Raw genomic sequence first — 15,940 nt, forward strand, 5'->3', positions numbered from 1 at the left:
AATTGCTTAAAATTTAAAATTTGACTTCTCAAATAAGTAGTCTTCCTTGGAGGGAAATATTGGTCAAGGAATTTTTGCTCTAACTCATCCCATGTTCTGATACTTTGAGACTTTAGAGAATTGTACCATCTTTTTGCAGCACCCTTCAGACTAAAAGGAAAAGCAAGCAAGTGAATAATATCCGATGAAACTTCTTCATATTTCAAGGTACAACAATATCTATAAAACTCCATCAAATGGGAATAAGGATTTTCAATCTCTAATCCTCCAAACTGAGTTTTCTGAACCATGGAAACAAAAGATGGTTTGAGTATAAAATTTCTTGCTTGTATGTTAGGGTAAACAATTGCTCCCATTTGTTTTGCAGACTTCGGAGCTCCATAATCTCCTAGTGACTTGCACACCATGTTTAGATATTCTTGTTCTTCGATTTGCCTTTGCAGAATTCTTCTTTTATGGAAAGTTCTATCAATCTCAGGGTCAAAAGGAAAGAATTCCCCTGCAAAGTTAGATCTTCGCATACACAAGAACAAGATAGCAGATAGCAATTCGACACAAAAAGAAAAATAGAAGAATCAAAAATGCAGAATTGAGTTTGTACAAAAAGAATTAACAAGAAGTGAAAGTTATACAAGAAAGTAAAAAAAATAGAAATCTAATGATTAGTTACAACTATGCAATATGAAAGGAAAACAAATGTTATGTTTAGTCTAACTCAATTGATAATTCCTAATGTTATAGCGCAGTCCCCGGCAACGGCGCCAAAAACTTGTTACGCTCCGCAAGTGTACGGAAATGTCGCAAGTAATATAAAAGATTATCGTATCCACAGGGACTGGAATAAGCACTAGAAATGTCTCAATGCGAATTAGCTAAACAACTATCCAATCGTTTCAAAAGCAAAGTAAAGGTAAACAAATCTAATATTAGAGATCAACAAACAAGAGTTTAGTGTTTTGGGTTATGATAAAGGGAGATTCTAGGAGTTTCGGTTTCTTTGTAAGATTTCTTGAATGTAAATGGTTCACCAATTCTTATTCCTCAATTGCCAAACATGTAGAAAGTTGTCGGTTCCCTCTTGCAATAGACAACCGGCTAAGGACTGAGAAATGTATCTAAATAGGATTAATTAGACATGAACCTACGTTGTCCTTACACAGAAGCGCACCTATTACTATGCCTTCCTCGGATATCAACATAGAAGCCCACAACTTATTAATCTATAAAGATACAAGAAGCTAATCATAGAATCCATCCTACTCTCTTGAATATTCCTATTTCCTCTTCAAGATTATCTCTCAAACGTCCTTACACGGGCTTGCACCTGTCACGTGGATCCCTCGGATGATCGAGTGAGAGTTTATCCTTACCAAGTCCATAAGAAATCCAAACAATCAATCAAGAATGAGAATTAAGCACAAACCACCATCAATCATTCAAGATCTAATTGATACAAGCAAGATAATGTCATTGAAACAAGAAAATGGCAAATCCATAAGAGATTACATCAATCCATCATACAAATACTCCCTTAATCCTAGAATACAAGATCTACTCCATGAATCAAGGAAGAAAACCCGAAAGAATAGAGATTACAAGCATTCCTTGAATCCCCAATCCAAGAAAACAAGAAGAGGGGAAAAGAGAAAACTTATCTACGAAGAAACCTTGTCTTCGGATCCAATCCTCGCTCCGGAGCCGGAATCGCCAAGAACTCCCTTGAATCGCCCGAAATCCTCCCAAGAATGGGAGGAAACCACCAAATCTTGCCTTCTCCCAAAGGGGAGAGATCCTTCAATTCATGAAGAAGGGTTTAAATAGAGGAGGGAATCGGGCGCCACACGGCCCGTGACACGGTGTGAGATTCACACGCCATGTCCAGCCCTCTCTTGCCAACACTACTGCAGTGACTCCACGGCGTAACCCTTCGCTCTCGGAAATGCTACTGTAGTGTGGTGCACACGCCACACCGCTTGGTCTCTAGAAGTCTCATACGGCCGTAGATCCACACGCCATGTAAGGCTTCGCCTGTTGGCTTCTTGACACTAGTGCGAGGTTCACACGGCCATGTCATCTTTCTCTTCTGTTGGTGCCAAACCCCACCCGGGCCGTGTGAGGTACACGGCCCGGTGCTTTCTCCCTTCGTCTCCTCCAATGCATGCCCAAAGATGTAGATTCTTCACCAAATCGACTCCTGTGTACAGAAAATGCACAAAAAGCAGATCTCCGAACCAAAAGAGTAAATATGCTAAAAGGAAAGCTGGAAGTATAAAAATGCATAGATCAAGCATGCTCAAAGTATGTAAATGTGCGTAAAAACATGCATAAAAGAGTATATAATCTACGCACATCAGTCATCTTATAGGAACCATAGCCAAATAGCCCTGATTTCAAAAATTGAACCCAAAACTATAGAAGAAGCCCTACCAGACCCAGATTGGATTCTAGCAATGCAAGAAGAATTGACCCAATTTAAAAGAAATCAGGTCTAGGAATTAATGTCTAAACCCATTAATAAGTCCATAATAGACACTAAATGGGTTTTTAGAAACAAATTAAATGATCAAGGTGAAATAATTAGAAACAAAGCTAGGTTAGTAGCTAAAGGGTTTAGTCAAGTAGAAGGATTAGACTATGATAAAACCTATGCCCCTGTAGCAAGACTTGAATCCATTAGGATGTTGCTGGCCTATGCAGCACACAAAGGATTCAAGCTATTTCAAATGGATGTAAAATCCACATTTTTAAATGGATTTATTAAAGAACAAGTATATGTAGGTCAACCTCCAGGATTTGTGGACGTAGAACAACCAAATTATGTCTTTAGACTAAAAAAGGCCCTATACGGATTAAAACAAGCACCCAGGGCTTGGTATGAACGTCTGTCCAATTATCTAATATCAAAAGGATTTAACCAAGGTCAAATAGACCCAACCCTTTTCGTAAAAACCTTAGAAAATGACATTTTTATAGCCCAAATTTATGTCGACGATATTATTTTTGGATCAACAAACTCTAAATTTCTAAAAGAATTCACCAAACTAATGGAAAATGAATTTGAAACTAGTCTGGTAGGTGAACTTAATTTCTTCTTAGGTTTACAAATTAAGCAAACTAAAGATAGAATTTATATTTATCAAACTAAATATGCTAAGGAATTAATTAGAAAATTTGGAATGGAGAACTCAAAAAACATCAATACACCAATGGCTACTAATGCTAAAATTGACTCAGACTTAGAAGGTAAACCAGTAGACTTGAAATACTATCGAAGTGCGATAGGAAGTCTACTGTACCTAACTGCGAGCCAACCAGACATTATTTTCGTAGTAGGTATGTGTGCACGATACCAATCTTGTGCAAAAGAGTCTCACTTAACCCTTGTCAAAAGAATCCTTAAGTATGTTAAGGGAACCCTAAATGTAGGGCTATGGTACCCTAGATCTGGCACCCTTGACCTAACTAGCTACTCTGACTCAGACTATACCGGGTGCAAGCTAGATAGAAAAAGCACAAGTGGTAGCTGTCAATTTCTAGGACAATGCCTAGTAAGTTGGTCAAGTAGAAAGCAACACTGTGTTGCTTTATCTACCACTGAAGCTGAATATATAGCCTTAGGTGAATGCGCATCTCAGTTGCTATGGATGATGCATACCCTTAAAGACTATCAACTGGAATATCATTAAACAAAAATCTTAATTGATAATATAAGTTCAATAAATCTAACAAAAAACTCAATTCATCACTCAAGAACTAAACATATAGAAGTGAAGCACCATTTTATAAGGGATCACGTAGCTAAGGGTGATATTGTACTCAACTATACTGAGTCAAAATCAAACCTAGCTAACATCTTCACAAATCCCTTGCCTGAACTTGAGCTCAGCTCACTTAGAAGACAAATAGGGATGTGCTTAGTAGAATAGGACTTATCTTTTCTTGAAAATTTTGTCTTTAAATTAGTTTAGCTTTAAAATCTTAGGAAAAATGATTTTCAAAACTCCAAATTTTGTTATTTTTTTTTAAAAAAAATTGGTTTAGCATAGGATTTCCCTCCCTAGAAATCTTGTACCCCTAGATTCAGCCAAAGCATCTCACAAGCACACTAGGACTACCTTGCTTGTGTTTGAAAATACTTAGAACGGTGTGAGGTGCATAGGGTACTGCCTGGACTTAAGAATACTTATGTCAGTGCATCGACATAAGTCTGGGCGTTAAATACTCAACTTACAGTAATCAAGTCAAGTCATCCAGTCCTAGTAAAATCTAACTGGAGTTATTGACTCAACTTGACTAACCAAGTGAAAGTTGTTGTCCTCTATGCAATCAGCTAGTAGCTAAATGGTTAGACATGTGTGGCCAAGAAATTAAGTGTTTGATTTTTTTTCGGTTACTCAACTTGCATAATAGGGCTCTGATACCTCACTAGAGAAGTGAGTTAATTGACAATCAATTTAACTCGACTCATGCTTGGACATTAAGGTTTGAACTTATTGCTCCTCCTTGGCCCCGTTAAGTATTTTAGAATTAATTATTCACTTCAATATTTTTTTCCAAAGTATTTTGAAAACTTAGTAAAGTTTATTTGAAAACAGAGCTTGAAAATCCATTTTCCCAAAAGATTTCAACTAAGTCTCAAATTTGGCTAAAGAAAATTATCTCTTTAAATATTTAGCTAAGAGTCTAACAATGAATATTAATTATAAAAGTGTTTTCTTGGCTAAGTGTTTTCTTTAAAAGTTTTTCCTTTCTTTAAAAGTTTTTTTAAACTTAATTCAAATTTCGTACTTAACCAAATCTTAAGTTTTTTCAACATTTTGTCTAAACAGAGTTGTTTTGCACTTAAACTATTTTCTTAGCAAAAATTTTTTCTAAGTTTTCCTACAAAGTCTTCCCTACAAAGCTTTAAAAGCCAGGTATTTTAAATGTCATTGGGCTTCAACATTTCTACTAAGTTTTTCCTACAAAGTTTTTGATGTATGGCAAAGGGTGAGAGTAGGGACAAAAATTCAAATTAAGGATAAGAGTTCTTTTATCAAGGGGGAGCCTTAGCCTTATAAAGTTTAAGATAGTTTTAGCTTAACTATGCTTACATTCCTTTTAACTTACTTAAACTCTGAAAAACACTTATCTATTTTTCTTAACTCTGAATTTTAGTTGCCATAATCAAAAAGGGGGAGATTGTTGGTGCGGGAAGCATCCGACGATCAAACCTTTGTTTTGATAATGACAAAGGAATTCAAAGTTAAGGTTATGTTGTTATCTAACAAGGTTCATGGAGCTTGCAGGAAAGTCCTAAGTGGTACATAGGCAAAAGTCCTAACTGCGGTTAGGTGGGTGAAAAACCCTAGGGGGTGGTAACCCTAGGTCATAGGGGGCGGTAACCCTATGCGAAAAGTCTTGGCTAGTCGAGGGCTTCAGGCAAAAGTCCTAGGGGGTGGTAACCCTAGGTAGAAAGTCCTGGTGTCGCGAACCAGGTGGAAGACTGGACGAGCCGGGAAGCGGGAGTCCAGTAGAAAGTCCGGAAGCATCGAGTGCCGAGTAAAAGTCGAGTCGATCTGGAGGATCGAGCTGGCATCAGGTAAACTCTCCTGAGAGGAGTAGGTGAAGACGCGTTCCCCACAAAAGGAACAGTAGGCGTCGGGTCGACCTAGGGTCTTCCAGTCAGAAATCCGAAGTTAGACCCGGACAGTCTGGAGACTGTCAAATCCATTTCTGCATCTTATCGTTTGTGCTCTAACTCTGTTTTGAAGGAACCTAACACTTTTGTGCAGGGTTAGGTCAAACCGAGATCGGTCGACCGAACCCTCAAGCCAGTAGCTCAAACTTCCAGAGATTGGACCAGCCTCAACCAGAGGATCGGTCGACCGAACCTTGGGATCGGTCGATCGAACCAAGGATCAGCATCGACTGGATCAGGCCAGGTTGATCGGGTCAGAGGGGTTGATCGGTCTACCGAACGAGGGGATCGGTCGACCAAACCGAGGATGAGACTTGACCAGATCGAAGTGGAGCGAGCGGATCGGATGGGAGAAGACCGTCTGATCGGTCGACCGAACGTAGGGATCGGTCAACCCAACGCAGGGATCGGTCGATCGAACTCAGGGATCGGTCGACCGATCCGCCTCGGGTCAAGCCTGATCCCGAAACTTGGGGATCTGGATCAGCCTCACAGAGCCTATAAAAAGGAGCCTCGGAAGCAGCCGAAAGATCATCACGAACAAAAGAACCTGTGCTCCTTCGTGCGCTGCTACAAACGCTCCAACAATGCTCTGCTACTCCAACGAATTACAGCTCCAAATCTCTTTGTTCTCGTTTCATTGGTATAGCTTTTCTTTTATTTGCACTTAACTGTAATTCAATTTGTAATCATCTTTTCGAGACTATAGTTGTTGCCCACCGAAAGCGATCAACGATCGCGGGCCTTGGAGTAGGAGTCGTCCTAGGCTGCGAACCAAGTAAACTCTTGGTGTCCTCTATCTTATGTGTGTTTTTGCTTGTTCCACTTATCTTTCCGCTGCTTTAACTCGATACACTTTTTCTTACGATTCCGAAACGTTTGAAATAGCCATGAGCGCTATTCACCCCCCCTCTAGCGCTTTCGATCCAACAACTATCACCATAAGTAACCAATAAGCCATATAAAATCTAGAATAAACATGCTAGTATTTTAAATTAAGGAACAAATAATCATGATGTGATGAATGATGCAACTAGAAAAATTTTATTATGTAAAAAGAAATGTGCAAAAACTAAGAAATATGACAAACACTAAACTAAATCCAAACATCCTCCCTTTCAAGGTGATACACTGGACGCCCGTTAATGGGTTACCCCTGTCACTAGGGCCCCTCGGTCATATGTTCTAGGGCATCCCCCCTACGGGGTGAATAATCAACACACATCTACATATTTATATCATTCAAATATTTCATCAAACACATAGAAGGTATAGCATAAATAGAACATGATATAAACACTTCATTGAATAAGAAGATGTCCAAATACATAGTTCATATATCACATCATATCATAATTATTTCCTATATCCTAGATCTAGAGAATCTACTCCATTACAAGGGATTATAGTCTAAAGATGAATAAAGAAGCAAGCTACAACTCAATGCATGGAGATAGAGGGAAGAGATGCTTATCTTTGAACCGTGGCGTCCTTAGAAATGCTCCCTTGCTCCAGAGATAGACGAATCTTAAAAGAATGGAGGTGGATAAAGCCCTAGGGTTTCCCTCTAAGGAGAGAAACCTTTTCCAAGGAGAGAGATGAAGTCTCAATCCCAAGATGAGTCAAAGAATGGGGTTCTTGACCCTTTTATACCTCCTCCAAACTGCCCAGGAAAATCAAGATTACAGGGATCTGGTAAATCAAGTTTTCACCAATTAAATCCAGTTTTATCATAATTTACCCTGAACTAAAGTTGTATCCCTTAAAATTATCTACAATTTGATATTTGTGTTAAGACCTAGCTCTAACCAAACCGAAAGTTTTGGTGGTTCAAAGTTTGGTCTGCAATCTGAGTGGAGGTCCCATTGAAGCCATAGTTAGGAGGCACAACCGTGCCTTTTAGCACTGGTAGACTCTGCTATCTCTCTATTGAACCTAAAGAAAAGTTGTAGATCTTAAAGTTATCTATGTGTCGGTATAAAGAACAGCTCATAATTCCAATCGAATACAGAGTTATGACCATTTTATGATTGGTCTTCAATCTGCCCAAAATTCAGCATGACTTTATTTTTGTGTGGCATAGCTTCAGGTTCTTCTTCAAATGGCCATGTGGAATCCACATAGCTATGGTTTTCTCCTTCTCTAGATAAAAGACACGTCCATGTGGGTTCACATGGCCATGGTCTTTCTAAGCTCTGGAAGAATGGCACGGTAGTGCCTTTTGACACATCGGTGTGCTGCCTGGCCACGGGAGATTGATATGGTCGTGTGGGTTCACACGGCCTGAGCATGCTTTGCCTCTCGTGGAGGGCACAACCATCTAAAACCACACAGTCTGCCCTTGCTTTGCCTCCATAGGGGAGCACGACTGTGTGCTTTCACACAGCCTAAGTTTGATTTCTTCTGGAGTTACTCTTGTGTGTGTTTTACTCCATTTTCACTCCAAATATCATCTTATCAATCAAAACAAGTAAAGATTAGATCTCTAAATTAAAGGAATAGAAATACGATATTATAATAAAATAGGGTGCAATAAACATAGATTATGCTCATGAAATATAACTAGATGTGTGTCAAAACTGTTTGGATGTATACTATAAGTCTAGCTTTTGTATGAACATTTATTTTTGAGATATTTTGAAATGAGAATCACTTTGGTCAAATGTCTGCATTTTATATTTATATATATGTCGATGCAATTGCCCATTTAATTTATATTATAAATAATATGGTGTGTGGTGACACACAGAAGATCATGTTATCGGTTCCTTATAAATTATAAATAGTAGCTCACAACCAAGATGGATAGGGGTAAACAATTAGAACGGTTGTAGTATAATTTGGTATTAGTTTGTTTTGACTATATAATTGCACTAGTACACTATGTATGTTTAATTTAATTTCCTTAAAAGAACAGAACCTCTATTATTATGGATGTGTGTACTCTTAATCCCGATATAATAACAAACACATTGTTGGTTGGTCCTAGGAGGATCGTACCGGTTTCACTGTACAAAAATTTTGTACAAGTGTCGAACCTTTTCCTAAACAACCTATTGTATTCTTTAGAATTTAAATTAGGAATCGCAAACAGAACTTAACATTATTGATTCCAAATTTAACTTATCTGTTCTTAATTGTTTAGACTTGGATCGCAAGCGTAACTTAACACTATTGATCCAAATCAACCTATGTTATAAATTCAATTAAATATTAATTTCCAAAATTGGCTTCCAGGACTACATGGCGAGGCACATGGCCTTCTTGGGTATGGGAGCATCCACCACCGCCTAGACAAAGTCTTTTAAGGAAAGCTAATATTTAATTTCCTTATATAACTCTAGGTTTAACCAAAAAGAACAATCGAATCACAAATTTGAAAAATAAAACAAAAGAAACATAAATTTGAAACAAATATGAAAACTCTAGAATCATATGCCTCTTGTGTTTGGTATTTCCAAAAATAACTATACAAAGAAAACTAGTATGATGCGGAAAACAATTACTAGTTATATCTTTCTTTATAAGCAAATAACCTCTTGATCTTCTATCTTATTTCTCTTTTTATCCCGGACGTTGTATGGGCAACGATCTACCGAGATGAGAACCACCAAAGCTCCTTCTTCTCCTTGCAAGATTCGGTCACCACAAGTACTCCAAGAATAGATGTGGTTCGGCCACCACCACCAAGCTCCAAGGAATGCTTCCTTTCTCTCCTTCTTCTCCAAGCTAGAATTCGGCCACCTTCAAGATAAAGATACACACAAAGAACAAAGACACCAAGTTTTTTACTTGGTTCGGAGCCTTGGGCGACTCCTACTCCAAGGTCCGCGATTATTGATCGCTATCGGTGGGCAATCACTATCAATCCGTAAATCTTTTACAACTTAAAATTACAAGTGCTGAATAAAGAATTACAATACCGACAACACAAAAGATGAGGAAAGTTAGTCATCAGTTGTCGGAGCATCGGAGCGTCGGTTGAGCGTTCGGAGCAACGTACAAGTGCACAGGATGTTCTGTTCGAGTTGATCTCCGAAGCTGCTCCCCAAGGATCCTTTTTATAGCCTCTGCAAGACTGATCTAGATCCTCAAAGCTCGGGATGAGGAAAGTTAGTCATCAGTTGTCGGAGCATCGGAGCGTCGGTTGAGCGTTCGGAGCAACGTACAAGTGCACAGGATGTTCTGTTCGAGTTGATCTCCGAAGCTGCTCCCCGAGGATCCTTTTTATAGCCTCTGCAAGACTGATCTAGATCCTCAAAGCTCGGGATCAGGTTTGACCCAAAGTGGAATGGTCGATCAATCCCCAGGTTCGGTCAATCGATTAGATGATCTCCTCCTCATCCGATCCGTCTGATCCGCTTGCTCCGCTTCGATCTGGTCAACTCTGTTGGTGCAACTTTAGGTCAAGGTTGACCTGGGTGACCCGACTCGAGTTGACCTGACTCGAGGTATATTTTGATGTTTGACAAGAATAGAGAAGTTGTATTTTGATGTTTGACAAGAATAGGAACTTGGGGGATTATGGGTGCAACCTTTGGTCAAGGTTGATCTGGTTGACCCGACTTGAGTTGACCTGATTCGGGAAAAGTCCAAGTATGGAGACTTGGCACGGAAAAGTCCAAGCAGGGAGCTTGGCACGGGAAAAGTCCAAGCAGGGAGCTGGGCACGGGGAAAAGTCCAAGTATGGAAGCTTGGCATGGGAAGTCGGAGAGGGCTCGGTAGCTCGTTCTCTGGACTAGATGGAGTCGGAGAGGGCTCGGTAGCTCGTTCTCCGGACTAGGTCAGAGAGGGCTCGTGCTCGTTCTCCGAGACGTGGAAGTTGAGAGGGCTCGGTAGCTCATTCTCCTGGGCTGGATGGAGTCGGAGAGGGCTCGGTGGCTCGTTCTCCCGGACGGTCGAGAGGGCTCGGTAGCTCGTTCTCGGGACTAGGTCGAGAGGGCTCTGGCTCGTTCTGACGGACGTGGAAGTCGGAGAGGGCTTGAGCTCGTTCTCGGACCGGATGGAGTCGGAGAGGGCTTGGCTCTTCTGCGGGGGTCGAGAGGGCTCAGTGCTCGTTCTGACTAGGCCGAGAGGGCTCGGTGGCTCGTTCTCTGGACCCCAAGTCGGAGAGGGCTCGGTAGCTCGTTCTCCGGACCAGGTCGAGAGGGCTCGGTAGCTCGTTCTGGACCGGACGAAGTCGGAGAGGGCTCGATGGCTCGTTCTCCTGACTAGGTCGGAGAGGGCTCGATGGCTCGTTCTCTAGACTAGGAAGGCGTTAGGGTTTAGGGTTGGGAGCTCTAAAACCAACAGAGGCATTGGATCGGTGCACCGATCCAGGATACTTGTCTGTTCGATCGATGCACGTCGACCGATCCAAGGATAGTTATCCGATCGGCTCGTGACCGATCGGTAACTCATAGCTCTCATGGGTTATCTCGATGCGGTGGCCGTCGATGAAGCGACGGATTCGAGAAAACAATGGGGATCGGCGTGGACCGATCCATTTATAGTGATCGGTCCAGGCCATCGGGGATCGCAACCAACTCTCTGAGGTTGGGATCGGTCTGAGGACCGATCGGCCCGATCGGTCCCGACGATCAGATCGCTCGACCGATCGGTGGAGCCGATCGTCAGTTAGCCGTTGAGTCACAACGGCTAGATTTCTGTTTCTTCTTTGTCTTCTTCGCAGGTTCAGGATATAAAGGGCCTCTACATCAACAAAGCTGTAGATTACTCTTCTTGCTTCTGCAATCTGAGTTTTGTTGAGCTCTCCACTACTGAAGCTTCGTGTGAGCTTCCATCGGCTGGACTCCAACTGATTAGTTACTGCTGTGGTTGGCATCCGTGAAGTTGCTGCTTCATCAACAGTCGACAAGAAGGCAAGCAAACTAGTGTTTTTACATTTATATTGTCCTTGGCTTCTTGCTCTATTTCTTGTACTCCGATCTTGCTGTTACAAGAGAGATTGTGGCGAGGTTTCTCCACCCAGAAGGAGTTTTTATTAGCCGGTTTTACGGGGTCTCATCCACCGACGGATTGATAGGATTCATCCACCTTACGGACACGCCGAGGAGTAGGAGTATCATCTCCGAACCTCGTTATATCGTCGCGTTTGAGGTTTGATATTCTCCCGTTTCGTTTCTATCTTTTATTTTCGCTGCGCTAACTCAAATTGTAGGAAGAAACGAGAATTTGGGGTCGGCTATTCACACCCCCCCTCTCTAGCCGCATCCGAAGGTCCTAACAAGTGGTATCAGAGCGAGGTCGCTCTTCGTCGGATTAACACCCGGGGGAGCACGAGCTAGAGAATGGATCAACTTGGAGAAGACGTCATGATTCCACCCTTCTACGATCACGACGACTTCGCGTATTGGAAGGTAAGAATGAAGTATTTTCTTATGACTAACCTAGTAAATTGGAATTGTGTACAAGTAGGTTTTATTCCTCCGGTGGATAAAGAAGGAGAACCTCTCGAAAAGAAGAAGTGGACGAAGGAACAAATCCACCAATCCATAATCAACGACGAGGTAACGAAAATCTTTGAATTTTCATTACCTAATGATATCTTGTGTAAGATAGGTAGATACAACAATGCCAAGGAGTTGTGGAACAACTTGGCTAAGTTCCATGAGGAGAGCTCCAATTCAAGTCATGAAGAGGAGTCAAGTGAGCAAAGTAGCTCACATCATGGAGGTATGGAATTAGAAGTTGAGGGCTACTCAACATCTAAGGAAGAAGAGGAGGAGAGTTCTTCTTCAAGACTGGAGCAAGAAGAAGAAGCCTCTACCTCCGGAAGGGATGAAGGAGAGAGCTTATATCCATCCTCAACCCTAGGTAACTCAAGCAACTTAATTTCAAGTAAATTACATATAATGTGCTTTGAGTGTAGGAAATATGGGCATTACAAAAGTAAATATCCAAAGAGGATTAGGAAGACTCCATCGGCACCAAAAGTTAAGGAAGCCGGAGTCCCAATACGCAAGGGCAAGGAGCACGTGGTGTGCTTCCAATGCAAGCAAAGGGGACATTATAGGAGTCAATGTCCAAGGGGGAGGCAACCTCACAAGGAAAAGAGACCAAGCACATCTATGGGGGGAGCTAAGGCAAACCCTAAGGTATCCTTTAAGGCACATTCTTGCAATTCTAATAAGACACGTGCTAGTAGTTTTATTGCAATTGTCAATAATGATAAGCATGATAACCATAGAAACAGATACATGTGCTTAGGTGCCAAACATGTTAGCCTAGATAAGGACAATGCTAGAAATGCCAACCCTAGAGTTAACTCATCTAAGGTTAAGGAAAACCTAGATAGGAATCCCAAAACAACTAGACATATGCCTAGGAATACCTCAAAGAAAAATGGAAAATTAAAGCTTGAGGTATTAAAGAACGAAAATCAAGTCTTGAGGTCAAGACTTGACACCTTAGAAAAGGCTCTTAAGAATTTGGAGAAGTCAACTCTAGGGTCTAAGGGTCAAAAATCAAAGCCCAAGGACATGAGAGGTTTGGGTCACAAACCTAAGTCTCAAGTGGTCAAGCCCGCTTATCATAATGTTCCATTCGATTATGGAACAAGCCCTAGGGCTAAGAAGATCATCACCAAGGTCACAAGGGGAGTCACCCCTAGAGTTGATCTTGATGAGTCCCAAATGACCAAGGCTTTAAAGCCTAGGAGGGTCATTAGGAGGGTTGCTAGGGAAGTCATCCCTAGTGAATATTTAGTGAACCCAATGAGCTCAAATAGGTATTGGGTTCCTAGGAGCATGATCCCTTCACACTAGATGGTTTAGGGTGTGCCAACCTTAATTGGATAGGTAGTTAACCTACTCATGGCAAAAGGTGACATTTTAGGAATTTTCAAGGTGTAATCAAGCCTTGAAAATGAAAGTAAAAATTATTCATAAGGTGATTAGGATGTGCCAACCACATTTGAGGAGTTTTCTAGGGTCAATCTAATTGGCACATAGTGATCTAAAAATCTTTAGTATATGATTTTAGGTCTATTACACTTAGGAATATAGAATTTATGGTAAAATAATCAAAATTATCAAAAATGTCAACTAAGGCTAGAATTAGATATTTTCTATACCTCTATATGTTATTTGTCATACATTGTTTGTCATATGTCATGTCATGACATCATATTTATTTTATTATCATTTGAAATATCATGATAATACTTAGGTTAGTTATATGTCATGCCTTATTTAAGTTTCATACTTTATGCCATGACATCATGACATTGGCACATATTTTCACTTATGATATTATTTTATGTCATGTCATCATCTCTTGCATTTATGATCAATTAAATTGATTTAAGGATAAAAACACAATTTGATATGGAGATCTAATTGTTGTTTAGAAAATGCATGAGAACTTAGCTTAAGATGACCTAAACCCATATCTCACATCAAAATTGACTTGGATGTGTTTGATACACCTTAGATGTGTGTGAGATATTAGGATTATGAGTTAGGATCAAGGTGCATAGTTCTTGTACCTAGATGAGCCTAATTCGAATTTGAGGATCATAGGGAAAACTGGTGTACAAGTCATGTATATTTAGCCCTAAGATTGTGATCCTAAATTGAATGGTTTAAGATCATTTCAAAATTGATTTAAAAACCCTTGATGAAGCTTTTCTAGTGATAGCATTCATCATTGAGCAAGTTGATACAAAGATGGATTAACCTTGAGCTATTTCAAAGTATTTCGAACTTTGTATCAAGATTAAAAAATGGGAGTTATTTTCATAGAAAACTATTTTTCCATGATAATATATGTTATGAGGAATGTATCCTCAAAATTTTACAATATTTGAAATTTTCTATAATTTTTTTTTAGGGGTTTCTGAATTTCGGGAGAAAAATCAAAAATCCTTATCAGAGAGTTGTGGACCGATCAGAGAAGATCCTGATCGGTCCAGGGAAGTCTGGATCGGTCACTGGACCGATCCAGGGAAGTGTGGATCGGTCTGGTGACCGATCCAGGGAAGTGTGGATCGGTCTGGTGACCGATCCAGTGGAGTCCTGATCGGTCTGGTGACCGATCAGAGCGTGCCAAAATGCTGATTTTCGACTATTGTCTGAAATTTCAGCTATGGAAGTTGGTGCTTTAGATTTCTAAAGGGTTGAAACTCTCCAAGACATTGTTGGTGCAATGGTCAAGGAGAAGTTGACCTTTAGGGGGAGTTTTACCTAATGGTCAAGGAGGAGTTGACCTTTAGGGGGAGTTTTACCTAATGGTCAAGGAGGAGTTGACCTTTAGGGGGAGTTTTACCTAATAGTCAAGGGGGAGTTGACCTTTAGGAGGAGTTTTTACTCGTCAAGATTTCTGAGGATGAGTGATATGGGATTATCACTAAGTTGACTGTGGATTTTAGTATCAAGGGAGAAATTAAGGGTTTCAATGAAAGGTATGAGATTTTCATTAGGAAGAAACTCTTGACCTTGATTCACTCTTTTTGATGTGTGTCAAAAAGGGGGAGAATGTCCAAAGAATGTTCAAGGAAGAACATTGGAGTTTGGGGAGAATGTTCAGAGAATGTTCAAGGAAGAACATTGGAGAACTATTGGAAAACCTGAGTTAGGTTATCGGGTTAACCTAACTTAATTATGGTTTTTGTCAAACATCAAAAAGGGGGAGATTGTTGGTGCAACCTTAGGTCAAGGTTGACCTGGGTGACCCGACTCAAGTTGACCTGACTCGAGGTATATTTTGATGTTTGACAAGAATAGAGAAGTTGTATTTTGATGTTTGACAAGAATAGAGAAGTTGTATTTTGATGTTTGACAAGAATAGGAACTTGGGGGATTGTGGGTGCAACCTTTGGTCAAGGTTGATCTGGTTGACCCGACTTGAGTTGACCTGATTCGGGAAAAGTCCAAGTATGGAGACTTGGCACAGAAAAGTCCAAGCAGGGAGCTTGGCACGGGGAAAAGTCCAAGTATGGAAGCTTGGCATGGGAGGTCGGAGAGGGCTCGGTAGCTCGTTCTCTGAACTGGATGGAGTCGGAGAGGGCTCGGTAGCTCGTTCTCCGGACTAGGTCAGAGAGGGCTCGGTAGCTCGTTCTCTGGACCGGACGAAGTTGGAGAGGGCTTGGTAGCTCGTTCTCCGGACTAGGGCGGGGAGGGCTCGGGAGCTCGTTCTGCACCCACTAAGCCTCGGAGAGGGCTCGAGCTGCCTTCTGGGACTAGGTCGAGAGGGGCTCGAGCTCGTTCTCGGGCCGAACGTGGAAGTCGGAGAGGGCTCGGTGAGCTCGTTCGATTGGAC

This window comes from Zingiber officinale, chromosome 10A (assembly GCF_018446385.1).
Source record: "Zingiber officinale cultivar Zhangliang chromosome 10A, Zo_v1.1, whole genome shotgun sequence".
NCBI classification, from domain to species: domain Eukaryota; kingdom Viridiplantae; phylum Streptophyta; class Magnoliopsida; order Zingiberales; family Zingiberaceae; genus Zingiber; species Zingiber officinale.